This window comes from Pezoporus flaviventris, unplaced genomic scaffold (assembly GCF_033815535.1).
Source record: "Pezoporus flaviventris isolate CSIRO_AGI_PZ_B2104156 unplaced genomic scaffold, CSIRO_AGI_Pfla_v1 ptg000001l, whole genome shotgun sequence".
NCBI classification, from domain to species: domain Eukaryota; kingdom Metazoa; phylum Chordata; class Aves; order Psittaciformes; family Psittacidae; genus Pezoporus; species Pezoporus flaviventris.
In genome coordinates, this window is record NW_026892549.1 from 62251763 (window position 1) to 62266836 (window position 15074).

At 43.1% G+C, this 15074-nt stretch overlaps 1 long non-coding RNA gene across 1 annotated transcript in view; it reads right to left on the reverse strand.

Annotated features, from left to right (window-relative positions):
- Positions 1-14483, reverse strand: part of LOC133273474 (uncharacterized) — a 61865-nt gene extending 47382 nt beyond the window's left edge. Inside the window, exon 1 of the long non-coding RNA XR_009744834.1 lies at positions 13985-14483. This is a non-coding gene — a long non-coding RNA (uncharacterized LOC133273474). The remainder of the gene's footprint in view (positions 1-13984) is intronic.
- Positions 14484-15074: the final 591 nt, after the last annotated feature.

Genomic DNA, 15074 nt, shown 5'->3' on the forward strand with positions numbered 1-15074 from the left:
ATGTTTTCTCTGTGCAGAAGCCTGTTAAAGCTGCATGAAATCCATATGAAACCCACAGGTGTGCTACCATAGGGCTTTGCTCTATTACTTGGCACAGCCTTGTGCTGGAGAAGGTGTGGAGCACCTTCTGCTCACCAGGATCCTGCTGTGGCTTGGGCTGTCCCTATGCATTATAAGTCCTGTCCCAGGAGCTGGGGTTAAATCAGTTTGTGCTCCCAAGTCAGCACAAGCTGGGACTCCCTGAGAGCTCACCAAAGGCCGTGATGTGGGCTTTGCTCCCAATGACCCGTTATCTGCATTCCCAAGCCGTTGCTTGCTTTCCACATATCAGACACCTTCCACAGTGCCAGAAAATTCAGTCCAGGCAGAAATATTACCAAATCCACCCATACACACATTGATAGTTGGACCCAGCTTCCTCCTTGCCCTTTATGATCTGGGCACCAGCTCAATCCCAGCATCCCTCTAGAAGTTCAACCTTGCAGCTCATTGCCTTTGTTTTCACAACTACCTCACCCTCTGCCTGACAACCCACTCCACACCCATCATTTTGGCCCCTCACAATCACATCCATGACTTGCTCCCCTGAAGGAACAGCTGACACAACAGTTCTTTCCTTTTCCCCAGGACAGCCTTCCCATTTACCCCCAGTTCACAACCTTACGCTTGCCCCTAGTGATTGCAGCACCAATCTCAATATTCCTTTCAAATATAAGAGCTGCAGAAGACAGCCACAAATCCAACAAATTTGGGATTTCTTCTTGCAGCAAATGAGCACCCAGCACTTCCTCCATGGAGCGAAATCTTTCCTTGGGGATCTCAACTCACAGACCCAGCTTGAGAGCTCAGGTCCTCATGGCTGAGCGCATGCATGTCCGAGGGATGCTCTGGAACACAAGAAGTGTTTGCTGCATTCACCACAGTCAAACCCAACTGAAGTGTGAAGGAGCTGAGCTGTTTGCAATCCAGCTCATACAGGGCTACCGGCATCTTCAACCTGTGTGCGTTCTGATTCTGATCGAAATTCCCCCCCGCTATTTAGGAACAGAGAGAGGCACAAGGAGGTCAGTACCACTGTGGAGGGCTGGCTTTAGAGTTTTGGCATCAGAAACATGAATGAGGAGGGAAACAAAGGCTGGAGGAGACGTATGGGGAAGATATATCTGAGGTAAGGAAGGAAAAGGGTTGGACAGATATCCAGGGGAACATTGGCCTCTGCCCCACTCTCCCATCAAGATGAAGGAGTACAGCACACACAAGAAGAATTTTTCCTAAAGCAATACAACCCTGTTATCACTGGAGCATGTCAGTGTGGGATACAGAGATTCAGGCTACTCAAAAAGAAGGGAAATGAGGCTCTTTCCCAGCCCCACAAGCCTATTCCTGGTACCCTACTTCAATGTGTCATGCACACGGGTATGCCTCACCTGCAGTGGGAACCAGCAGAAGGGAGGAGGGCTGCAGTCTTTAGTTAAGGGGGATGATAGAACACACGGATCTGTGGAGGCTGGAGCTCCAAATCCTGTTTTCTTATTTCCAAGCAGGATTTGGAGCTCCAGCCTCCACAGCTAACTTGCACCGCAGCCATCCCCATCCCCACAGCAGCCAAATTCAAGGAAATGCAACAGCAGAATCACACCACTTGTGTTCATTCATGGGGAGCAGAACCAAAATGTAAGCTCCAAACTCAAGATTAAAGAATGTTTTTAGAGTGACAAAGAGACAGGAGCACTTGTGCCCAGAAAACACTAAGCTGTTTGAATACCAGTGTTTGTGGGGGATCCACTATGCCATTGGAAGAGCTGTTCAGGAATGGCAAGAGTAATACCAGCACCGAAACAGTCCAATCTGCCATCATATTTCCTATCAGAGGTCTCACTGGAACTGCCAGCATTTTAATAAAGCATATGGTAAATTTTTAGTTAATAATAGAAAAAGCATTTCTTAAAGTTAGGAACACAGCTGCCCATTTCTTCATCTCATCTCTGGGTGCAGTGAGCATTTCATCCACGTTCTCACTGACCTTCTCAATGGAACGTGGCATTCTTCACTAGCAACACATGTCCCCAGTTTACCGTGCTGTTTAGTGGCAATTAAAGCAGTAATTGCTTGGAGGTTGAGGTGTGTTTTCTAAAGGTTCAGTATTGATAGCTATGGTATGTTTTGATTTGCTGGTGTAGAGATGCTACAATTGGTAGCTACCATTGTGCTACCATAGCTACAATGGTGCTACCATTGTGCTTCATATACCAACGTGAAAAGACAGATCTATTACCTATAGTATGAGTTAGGTGAACATTCAACCATCTCCGCAGCTCTGCTGCTCACAGAAGAAAACTTTCCCTACCTCATATGTGAAAACTGGTATTCAGCTTCCCTGAAAATCACAGCACAAAAAGTGCTGGTCTGTTATTTGTACGCTTTATAAACTGACTATAGGAAGAACTGAGATGACTGTCACTAGTGACATGTGTGATTTAGTACCACTAGTGAAAAACAGCTGGAATGGCCGGGATAAACTCCTCAATTCTCGTGTTTTGGACAGAACCAGAATGGGAGCAAAGCAGAACTCCTGCAGCATCTCTGCAATGATCACGGTGGGGGGGGGAAACAAAGGAGCAGAAAGAAAGGAAACACTCCCCCACTCCCCTCCTATCAAACTTCTGAATGGATCCATTTCTCAGCCCAGTCTTAGAGAAACCAGCCATGTGTGTAGCATGCCTGTGAAGAGTCACAAGACACCCTTATATTCCCCATTCCATCACCGACTCTCACTCTGCATAAGGCAGCTTCTGGGATCTCACTCCACACCAGCCCCTTCTCTGCTCACAAGGTCATAATGCACTGACCTCACATCCCACAAACCCCCAAGCATCCCAAAGCTCAGCACTGAATCTTCTTCCTTGCAAACTCCAGCCTAGGGGGAAGCACTGGGAGTGCATGACTCCTGCTGACCTTTAGAAAAGCTCCCCCCACATTGCTGCTGCTTGCACTGAAAATAGTCATTCCCCTCTCCCTGATTTATGCTTCCCTCTGCCAGAGCAGCAGATGCATCCCAGAGTACTGAAGAAAGGACAAGCCTGAAAAGCACAATAAACTTCCACGATGTGACATCCATAGGCTCAGAAGGGCTCCTCTCTTTGAGTGTGCAGCGTGCCAGCATCTTCACATCCTTTTGAGAAGCAAACAATGATTAAGCTTTGCTCACAGTGCATCTCCAACACTGAATTTACACCTGGGTGAAAAGGAAGCTGCTGGGTTTATGAAGGGGTCCTGTGTGTTATCATTTCTCCTGCAGCAGTGTGGTTTGGATTGAGGGTCCCCAGTGCTGGGGAGGATCAGACGTGAAAGCAGGCTGCCAGAGGAGAGACAGAGGAGAGCTGAAGCATAAGCCAAGAGATATCAGAACGCAGCGAGAAAGGAACAAGGTGACAGTAGCTCGGAGTGTAAATCAGTGACTGTAACTCAGCCAACAGCATGCAGGTCACCTGCTCCGGGCACCAGCACAGCCATTCCCTCTTTTCCCAGGCACAGGGATGTGCAATGCTGTCTGCTTCGGTTGTTCCTCATGGGGCCCTTAAAAGCTGAGTTAAGTCTCACATACAGCCCTCTGCTTCCTTTAAATAGTCAATGGGATCTGATTTGCCAGGGATACATCTGTATAAAGCAAAGTTTAGCACAGCCCATGTTAATAACTACCATTACGATCACACTGTAGTACCCAAATGCTGTACAAGTGAAAGGCTATTTCCGTAAGAGCCTGCAAGTTAGATACATGTATTTTCTCATTAACAATTAGACATTAGTCTCAACCCCATCCCTGGCAGTGTTCAAGGCCAGGTTGGACACAGGGGCTTGGAGCAACCTGCTCTAGTGTGAGGTGTCCCTGCCTGTGGCAGGGGATTGGAACTGGATGAGCTTTAAGGTCCCTTCTGACCCAAACCACTCTGGGGTTCTATAATGTTAAAGCTGATGCAGACAGAGCAGAGCAGCGGTGACCCTGTGCTTGGGGAGGGCTCCCAAAGTCGGCACACTTGGGAAGGTGAGCTCTGTACCCCTGACCCTGGAACAGGCCACTTCTTAGACACTGCCTTTGTCACGTTAACAGAGAGACGTGGCCAGCCAACCCGATGCTCAGTGTGACAAGGGCAGGCTGGGTCTGGTGCTGTGCCAGGTATTTCAGTCCCAGCCCATCTCCATTTAAAAACAGAAATAAGAACCACTGTTCATGACTTTACATTCATAAATACTCTCACAATGTCAAGGGATGGGGGGGGGGGGGGGGGGGGGCAGTGTTCATCAATTCATTAGATCTGCTCCCATGAATTATTTATATGCAGTGCTAAAAATGGTTCTGAAACATTACAAGAATTCAATATCAGTTTTCACAGTGGGATTTCATCATTTTAGCACTGGAGCATAATAGCCTAATGCGCTACTAATACGCTATGGTGCTAATAGGCTACAATGAGAGTTCTCTCTAATATGCAAACATTCCATGTTGCATTATTATTTCTTTTAAGTTAATATGATCTGGTGATAATATGATGAAATGAATTAGCTTCCTAGCATTGTTTGCATGAGTTGCACATATTAAAAGAATATTTCCCCCCACTTCCCCCTTGAATTCACTTGGAATGAGCTTGAAAATTTAGCCTGTAGTTATTCTTATGCTAATGAGGCTGTTTAGTAGGAAACACTCCCGCTGTTGCTTAGCCAGCTGAAGAAAGAATGTCACCTCTTGCTGGATAAGACTTTTCCTGTCCTGTTTTGAAAGACTCTGTCCTCATAAATACGTTTGCTTTCACATTTCCCACCAGCTCATGGACTCATTGCATATTTATGATAAATCCCCATGTCACTTCTACATAGAAATACAGAATCACCTTGGTTGGAAAAGCCCTTTAAGCTCATCCAGCCCAACCCTTACCCCAGCACTGCCAAGGCCACCACTAACCCATGGCACTGAGGCCTCGTCTCCACGGTGTGTGAGCACTTGCAGGGACGGTGACTCCAGCCCTGCCCTGGGCAGCCTGTTCCAATGCCTGAGCACCCTCTGGGGAAGGAATTGTTCCTCAGCTCTATCCAAACCTCCCCTGGTGCAGCCTGAGGCCGTTTCCTCTTGTCCTTTTATAAGGGGACACAGCTTCCAGGGAGGTGGAATCATGTGCTAGCAGCCCTGATGACCACCAGCTGTGGAGGTGACCACAGAGACAGTTATCACTGCTTTCCTGCTCTGGGACATGCAGGGAAGAGCTTGATAGCAAGCCCATACCCAAGGTCCAGAATAAATCACAGTACTCTCCTCCCAGCCTTGTGACATCTTCCCAAAGCCAAATTGAACACTGGATGTGCAAGCTGGGATGGCTGGCATGGGACTTGACTTGGCCCTTTTCAGAGGGACTCCCAGGACTCCCAGTGCTCCTTAATAAATAGGCACTGAAATGCTGAGCTTTTCTATTTGGGGATGTTGTAGGATTCCCATACAGGATGACGCAGGAAGGCATTAAAGCAGCTAACATTTGCTACTCTCCCCCCAACTTCCCTATGGAAAAGGAGAACATCCCACGAGATGGCTGAGAGCAAAATCCCCACATCCACTTTACCCTCAACGCAGATCCAGCTTGACTGCATCTGAATTCAGATCCTATGACCTTTAATTCGCATGAAGTTACCCAAGAACTTTCTACCCGTGAGGTTAAGCAGCACATGTACAGCACTGAAAATGTCTCAAATGTTACAGGGCTTTAAAATGTCATAAATAAGAGTCCAAAATTTCTTTAATTATCAGATTTCCAAAGCTACTCTACATAATTCCCTGTATAATCCAATCTGAAACTCAGGAGACACTCATGCAGATGACATTTCCTCTCTGTTTTGAATGGGGATTATTCTTTAAGAGGATACAGAACCTGGAAATATTTCAATAGGTCTGATATTTAAAGCATTTTTAATGGCATTTATGTTTTAATCTTCTTACTGAAGAACTTTAAAGAGAGCTGCAAGGAATTCAACAGTGGAAAAAAATAATTACGCATTAGTTAATAAAATAAAACGCAGAAGCAATGGGTCAGTTGATTCATGAAGAGGATGAAAACAGGAATGAATGTCAGGGCACCCTGGGGCACCGTGCCTTCTATTCTCTGGGATTAAGGAGCTGCAGTGCTCACACCATCCCGACGCCTTGAATGCTTTCTACTGCTTATGGACTTTGATTTCACTGCTGGCAACGGGGTGATGGGAAAGCAATGAGCCAAGCTCACTAGATACCTTCTGAATGACCAGATTAAAGGAGTTTCTGTCTGGCAGAGAGCAGAGGCAGCTGAATAATTCTCCCACCTTTCATTCTGTGCTTTCTAGCGCAATGCAGCGCGGTCCAAGTCCTCTCCGGGGATGACCACTCACATGAAACAAATCTCACAGGAGAATACACTGAAGAAACACACAAACCTGTTTGTTTTCCCATCTTTGGAGTTTTAGAAACAAAGCCTGAGTTTGTTTGCCCAAGCTGAGCCCTGCTGCCTTGGTCCTGCCCAGAGCCGGGTACTCAAATGCTGGTGCTTGGCTTCCTAAACTCTACGTACATTCATTTGCTTCTTCAGTCCCGAAAGAGCCTGCAAACAGCCCCCTGCTTGTTTTTCTTCTCACACTCTGCCTACCCTCAGGAACAAGGGGCTACTTCGTTAGGAGTGAAGTTATTAATTAGCAGTGAACCTGTTTAACCCACATGTTCTTTCATGCAGCTTCATAATGAATCCCAAACAACCTCAGGTTGCAACATGACTACTGGTTTCCTAGATTAGAACAGATACTAGTTCTGCTGAAATCAGAAGCAATATCTAGCAAAAACATCTTTCCAAAGGACCCATACATCTGCTGCAACATCCCACCGAGGGCTGGGTGTACTCCACAGTAAGGAATACCACGTACAGCATTTCTGCAGCTTTCCTGTGTGGTCCAGTCAAACTGACACGACTACTTTTATCTGCCAGTGGGAACAAATAGGTTTTATACAATTTAAGCACAGTAAGCCTGGCCATTATTTTACTCTGAAAAAAAAAAAACAAAACACAAAGATTTCTTAGTGTTACCATTACCATTGCTCCATTGCTTGTGGAAAACAATTCCAACTATCAGGAAATAATTATGAACAAAGCCCACTTAATTATACAAGACACCTCAGCTGCCCTAATTAAGGACCAGTTCAATACTGTTCACTTAGTAATTTTTGCTTTAATTGTGAATAGATTTAGAAGCCTAGCTGATCAACAAATAATGAGAATTGGGGAACCAGAAGGAATCTGATTAATACAATTATTCACCAATTATTTATTTCCTCTCCTTTATATCAGTCTTCCTTCTGCCTTAGAACAGGATTAGGAGAATAAGGATTGCACTGACTGGTTTCAGCACGAGTGTCCCTTCCTCTTACAAACACCCTATAGTCCCAAGACTGTGGATTAAAGCTTTATTCATGCAATCATGATAAAATGGGGGAACGATTCAAAGTCAAGAAAACACCAAGTCCCTGATGCAGCAACAAGTCACATGCAGGTAGATTCCTGGACCTATACAAGTTTTACGGACTTTGCTGCAAATACCCACCTTGCACAAATACGATGTTTATGGACTTTGTGCTCAGAGGAGAGAAACGGCCAAGGCTGGAAGAAGACAAAGAGACAAGAGTGACACTGGCAGAAGAAGAGTCTCAGGTTTGAATGCCTACAGGTGAGCCCCAGCAAATCCTAGTGCGTCACCACCAGGTCAACAATGGATGAGTGCCATCCACCAGGAAAATAACTTTACATGTGCTTTAAATTACAGCCTGCTCGCCCCATGTTTTAATATGAAACTGAAGCAATTTACTTCCTTTTTAATGGATTATAGAAGGAACTCAACCACAATGCTTCCACCCTCGGAGGATCAATAACTTTAACATGCTTATAAATTATTAATACTCTGCTCACAAAATTAACCACCTCCAAATAGACATAATTGCTCAACACAGCACAGAAGAAAACACGTGTAAGGAAGTAGAATGTTCCTTTGCATTTTTAGAAGGTTTTAGTAGCTTGCTAGTGTAGCTGAAAAGCTACACTGTTTATTATTCAATATAGTACATTAATTGCAATTTACTTATTAATTTTTCTTCTTTTGGCAGCACCATAAAGAGACTTGGCGTATGACTGTTTAATCAGTCAAAAGTCCATACCATGAGGACTGTCTCATTATATTCCTCCTAGAAATGAGTCTCTTTTCTAGACGGGAAGGCTTTAGATAAGAAGAAGGGGCTGAGCTGATTTAGGAGTCAGCATAAATCAGTACTATTCAAAATGGGTGCAGGCAACATCACACAATATTCCCAGTGCTAACACCACAGTGCTCCTGCTGACATCTCTTCACCAGTGTTGCTAAGTATCATGAAGAGGACATACGTCTTGCTGCTAATTAATATCGTGGGCTATATTCACTTAGCTGCGTTTCATTAGCTGAATTAACAAATTAGATGATGATCTTCCAAAATGTGTCTCGTTTTTAAAAGTTGGTTCTCATTTTCTGAAGGAAGAGGAAATACAGAGATCTCAAATCTCTGCCTGGGGACCACAAACTTTCACTGTAGCTATGAATCCCATTTTCTTTTTCCACGTGCTGTTCCATTGTGTTCTGATAAGCCTGAATTAGGATCCCTTCACTGAAAAAACGACAGCATCAAACTGTAAAGCCTAGATATTCCTTTTAAAACTTCAACTAACCCAGAACAAATGTGCTCCCACCGAGAGAACAGTAGCTCAGAGCATCACTTTGTGTCTTGGAGGCTCAAGTGATACTCCAGGCAGTGCTCTCCTTTCTACCTTCTAGCTCTATAGGAGGAAAAGGACTAGTGAGGGGCAGACGCACTCATAAAACATTGTCTTATGAAAACTAATGTTTGATAAATACATTCTTATCTACATAATAGGCCAATTATTTGATCAAATATATTTAAGCCAAAATTACTGTATTTATTGGCACTGGTAAAACCAAAACACAATGAAAATCTTACTTGGTCTTTTACATGGCTAATCAAGGGCTGAGCAGATCCACAGTTGCTACCAGTGGTTGAGTTCTGTTTGGAAGCTGTTTGTACTGAACCAGCAGCAGCCTCATTTCTAACTTCCATAAGGATATGAACACCTTTGCTGAAGCTAACCCTGAGAAGTTCAAGCCAGATACACTGACCTGGAGTTTTGCTTGGTTTTGGTTTTTGTGGGTTTGTTTCTCTGTTTATTTTGGCATTTTTTTGTTGATGTTGGTTTTGTGGTGATGGTTTTGTTGTTGGTTTTTTTTATCAGAAGTACCAGAAAGGTTTAAACTATGGCACCACAAAATTACTTCCAGGTTTTCCCATTGCCTACTACAAGCTATCCTTAAAGAGAGACTCTGTCCTTTCACGGATCCCTTCAGCTTCCCTTTACTTCCTTACTTTGTGCCAGTGCTGGAAAATCTTAGACCAAGCTAACTTCAAAGTGTTCTCTGTCTCTTTAAAACCATTTAATTAAGAAGGATGAATGTATATATGAAAACAAACGCTGGATTTCAGCAACCTCTTGTGTAGCCTAGGAAAATAGCAGGAAGAATAACGTATAATTAACCAGATTTATTTCTCCAACTCAAATACGTTAACAATCTTCCTCATTACAAATTTCAATAGATGCTGCAATGCTACAGTGTGTAAACTTATACATTTATGGTTTCAAAGTCTGGAGGCAGAATAAACAGGCAGATAGTGCAGGCAGACTTACAAGCAAGAAACTCGTGTGAATGCTAAGAAAGTAGCTGCCTTCATACAATTAAAGTTCAAGGTTGCATCTATAATGGGTTTTTCAGCTGTATTTGGAAGTAGACTTAAATTGTTACTCACCTCTAACCTTGTTGGAGATCCGTGGTATCAAGTATGTAAAGCAGAACATATTGCAAGAACAGACTGAAAGGGTTAGAATACATTTACTGAAGGAAAAGAGTCTTGTAGCTAGAGAGAATATTGTGCAGGAAACCTCAGGGGTTTGGAAAAGCTGCTTTTTGGAGAGGTACATTGCTCTTGCACCATCTGAATTCTCCTTTGGAGATGTAGTAACGGTCATCTACCAGCTTTATAAAGATATTTATTTTCCATCCAGCCAAGAAATTAAGCAGGAAGGAGGCTGAATTTTCAGACTTGGTTAGTTATGAAATGGGTCCTTGTGTTTCCATCCAACCCTGGTAAGTGTACGGGAAAGATTTTCCTTCTGTAATTCAGAGACTTGGTTTGGTTTTTGCTGTGATTACCAATGGGTGTTCTCAGTAACAGCCTCTGGGCCCAGAAATGCAGCAAATTCATCCAGGCATCTTTAGGAGCTCCTGTGGAACAGGGATATGATTGGAGTTGTTTTTGCTTTGATTACAGGATGTTTCTCCCACTGTTCATCAAATAGAAAACATGTGGGAGTTCTAAGTGGAGAGGAGAGAGCGATCAAGATCCTGCCCTCTTTCAGCACTCACAGAAAAGGAGGTAGAAAAGAGGAAAAGCAGCAGGAAAAAGGCAAATGCCAGCAGGCCAAACTAGTCATTTAGAATGGCACAAACTAAACAAGAAAAGAGAAAGAGGGTAATATTAAGTAATGGCATAATGTCCAAATATTTGCAAAGTTTGCTTCCAAGTCCCTGGCAAAGTCTTGTTTCCCATTACAGAATAATGCCAGGGCACGACACAATGATTCAGCCATGGTCCTCTCTGTCTCTTTTCACTCATGAAATGCTTCTGGGGCAGCTCTGCAAATTCCACTGCCCAAGTATTCCCTTCCAGGAGAGGCTGAAATGGCAGCTCTTGAGATTTGCAAAATGTCATTTAAAAACCACATTTCCACCCTACTCTGCTCTTTTCATGTAGAGGCTCTGAAAAGGGATGGAGATACTGAAATCTCCTAAAGGGCTCTCCTCACAACGTTCCCAAGAAAGCCAGCCTAATGCTACCCCTCTGGACCTTTCACACCGTACCCATCACATTGCTTTTAAACACTTCCAAAGCTCTTGAGTACTTCATGACCACAGATCTTTATAAGCCTTACTGGATGCTGATCTTTTGAAAGTAAGAGGTCAAACCTTTTGAGAGGCTCTTCTTCCTAAGGAAGCTCTGGTCACGCAAATCACAGACCTGGCAGAGCCAGTCAGATGGAAGTTCACCAAAGAAACCCTGCAGCTTTAAGTACTTTAGTGATATGACAGTGTTATCATTGTGAACTGATAGTTGACTGCAACCCTTATTGGCTTAAGAGTTTCATCACAAAGAATAGTGTTTGGCTTTATATATATATGCACACACACACATGAAGCTTCAGGTTCCTGAATTCACAAACTGTAAACTACATTAAATACACAGTAAATTGACTGATGATGAGCGGTGCTCTTCTAGGCTAATTTCTTTTCTAAACCATGATATGAAAATTCCTGCTAATGGGCTCGTGACAAGACTAAACAGGGGTAACAGCAGATTTAATCAAGAAAACAAATGGGATTCATTAAAAGCTGGCAATTGGCAGATAATCTTTGGAGAGTTCTCACCTCAATCTACATGTCCCCATCGAAAAGAAAAGAAACAAATTAGAAATCTTCAGCTGTTTTTATCTCAGGTTGTTGAGACAATTCAAAGGAAATTCAGAGTGCAAAAATAATAGACACAGTCAACTTGGAACTCCCTGTTCCATGGGTTAGAATATATATCCTCTTCCCAACTCCTTTTATACTCTCTACCACAGCATTCAGAGTAAAACGTTAACTAGAGTTTTCTTCTCACAGTTGAGAAGGCAAATGAGCTATAGGTTTCACATCTAACTGGACCACATAGCTTAAGATGATGCTGTGGTGTTAAAAGTATTTCTCAGCAAATAATACCGAGGAAATATATATTCCTTATATAGATCCTTTACATACAAAGAGGTATATATACATACATGTATCTAATATGTTTATATACATATATGTATATAATATGTTTATATACATATTATATACAAAACCTCCAAAGCCTATCTATATATATAGAAGTTGACTACAGAGACATCCACACACCTACCCTGCTTTGCACTTTTGCAAGCTGAAAAGGGTAGAAATGAAAGTAAATGCCATTTCAATTTTCAGAAATGATCTATCTACAGTGAATGAAGCCAATTCCCTAAACACAAACATCTCCAAAATTCGGTTTCAATCCTGCAGTTCAGCCTTCCATTAGAAGGAGGAAAACTTAGAACTTGATTATCGCTTTCCTCCAAAAGCTCCTACTTTATTAAGCTACACATACAGTTACCAGCTAAGCAGATAACTACCCCAAACCAGTAACTAATATTCCTTTAGTCAATGTCAAATGAACAAACAAAGCCGTAAAGCAACTTTTGATACACAGCACACACATGTCCAGCCTTGAAACACACATCATCTGGTGTCCCTGAAACGTATGTAACCTACCTGTGCTCTCAATGACGAGCTCCCTGATGCCAATGAAAGACTTCTGATGACTTGGCTATGTTTAGCATCACAAGTTAAGTATATTCAACCCATTCTACAATTCCCCCTCTTTGCAGACACTTCTGCTTTTTGCCAACATCTCAAGCACAACTATTCTAACCCGGGATTATCTACCTTCTCTTTTCTGCACTTGCAGAAAACCCTGCTCCTGGTTTATTTGCTCTCATTTAGTCCACTAGCACTTTGCTCTGCAGAAGCTTATTTACTTTCCCCACCATCTCCTAATTAGGGAAGTCATATTGTTTTCTCATTATGTTCTTCTAGCTCTGGTCTGAGCAAGGCATATTATCTGTTCAAGTGGCCAAATTCTTTTCAGGTGGCTGCACCCTCTACAGTGTAGCCTTACACAGCATCTAAGGCAATTTGAGCATTATCTGACTGCTAATTAATGTCCTATAATAATTCTGACCTTTAAAAATTGTCTTCTAGCACTGCTGTTTCAGAAGCCTGCTGTGCACTTGCTTTCTCTGTGTTTATGTGAAGTGTTTCCACCTACAACTTCTGCTGTCAGAGAAGCCCCAGCTCACTTAAGCATTGCTGACGGAGGTTGGAAATAGACCTGGCTGCCATTCTGAAGTTTGGGTTGAGTGTTGTTTTGTTCCACTGTTTGCTTTTAAGGCTTGATTATCTGAGTTACTCGTGCAGAAAATATGCAGAGAGGAGCTGTTTGCAGTATCAATGTGCCACATCCACACGAGCCTGTCCCCTCCAAGCTACTAAATCCAAATGTGTGGATCAAGAGCAGGAAAGGTAATGCCCATCTGAAGGCAACGGGTGAGTGACAGAGGGTCCCTGCCTGAGTTCATGCAGTGCATGAGAACCACCATGAACATCCCCACCTTTCAGGGATAGATAGCCTTGATGCACAAATTCAGGACACATCTATGGGACATACATAGTCCTCAAATGCTAAGAGACAGCCCTTCTGCTTCATGTGACAACATACATAATCCTTCTGTGGAGTCTATTATTGACTCTCCATCTAGTCAGTGTCCTTCCCTGATGAATATTAACAATATGATGGCTGTAGGTGTATTACTTGAGTATAAAATGAGAAGCTTCCTTTGCAGTAGTCATTTGGGAAGCACAGGTGTGCATGCAGCAGCTCATGCTCCTGTAATCACAAAGACACCCAATAAACTAACCAGCTTTATCAGAAACCTGCTTTGATTTTTGAGATGAACCCAGAAAAGGGAAACCTGCCAAATCAGAAACCCCGTATACCAGTGCTCACTGGGATCCCAGCCTGAAGGACAGGCTGTGTTTACTCCTTACTTTGCATTCTCAATACTCTAAAATAGGTTCCAGAATAAGAAGTTGCAGTATCTCAGTAGGTTTTGCATGTAGCCCATTTAGCTGAGTGCTGAATAGCTCATAGCATGAACAGATTTACCCCACCCCTTGTTTACACATGGGCAACACTAAACAGAAGAGTGAAGTCCCTTACTGAAGCTGGGAGCTCGTATGTGGCTGGGAGCTGGGAGAAGGCAGCAGGCATCAGCGTTGCTGTACCCTGAGGCAGGTCCAGAGAGGACATTGCATGTGGCCTCTCAGCTGACCAAAGAGCTGCTGGCAGCTGTCAGGTCCTTTTAAGCCCATCAGATAACATTTCCCCTTATAATCACCAGCTGTGGGGAGGTCTTTCCAGACAATATAACAGCTGGAGCCAACGTTTTCACACATTGCAGAAAAGAAGCACAGAAGACTGGCATAAGGGATGGCTGCAGGGGAAAAATGACTGCTTGCAAGAAACTGTGACAAGAGACCATCCCAGTGATGAAGTTTTAATGCATTTGTATTGTCAAGGTCATAAACTTGGAAAGAGATGTAAACTTTGCTTGCAGTTACACAAAAAATAGCAGAGGTTTTACTTCTCTCTTAAGACTTCCATAAGCACAGTGAGGATTTTCCTGTAGTCCTGCAAAGGCAGCTTTTATGAACTCGACATCGGTGTTTCCTGTTGTGCAGTGGGGCTTTCCAAAGGTTTTCTTGTCACATCACTAGCATTTAGTGAATAATCTGAGGCATGTTCTGCACTTGTCAAAAATCTACCTGTATGATGCAGCACGAGACTGAATAAAGGTGTCCATAAGAGAGCAGCTACAACTGTATTCACCTGAAAACAGAGAGGGCACATGAGCAGAAAGAGAAATATTCCAAACCGTACCACTCGAAAAGATGGCAAAGGATGTTGACCCTTTCTGTAATTTCATTATCAAAGCTGAAGGAACAGAAATAGTCCCTTTATACTGCCAAGGTGTTTCTGTGTTTTACATGAACACAGTTATCTGAACCCACAATGAAAGAGAACATGCATACACATGGCACACATCAAGCATTACCTGGATACCTTTCACAGCTGCTGGGTTTTGTAAAGACTTTCTTTCTTCAGAATTCTTTACTGTAGGTGCAAAATGCTTTTATCAGATAAAGCACATAAACCTCACTAACATAATATAGAATAGGAAAAACCTCTTTCCACAGAAACATGAAATACAGCACTGACAGAGAGAGATTGTGTCGGGCAAAACTACCTT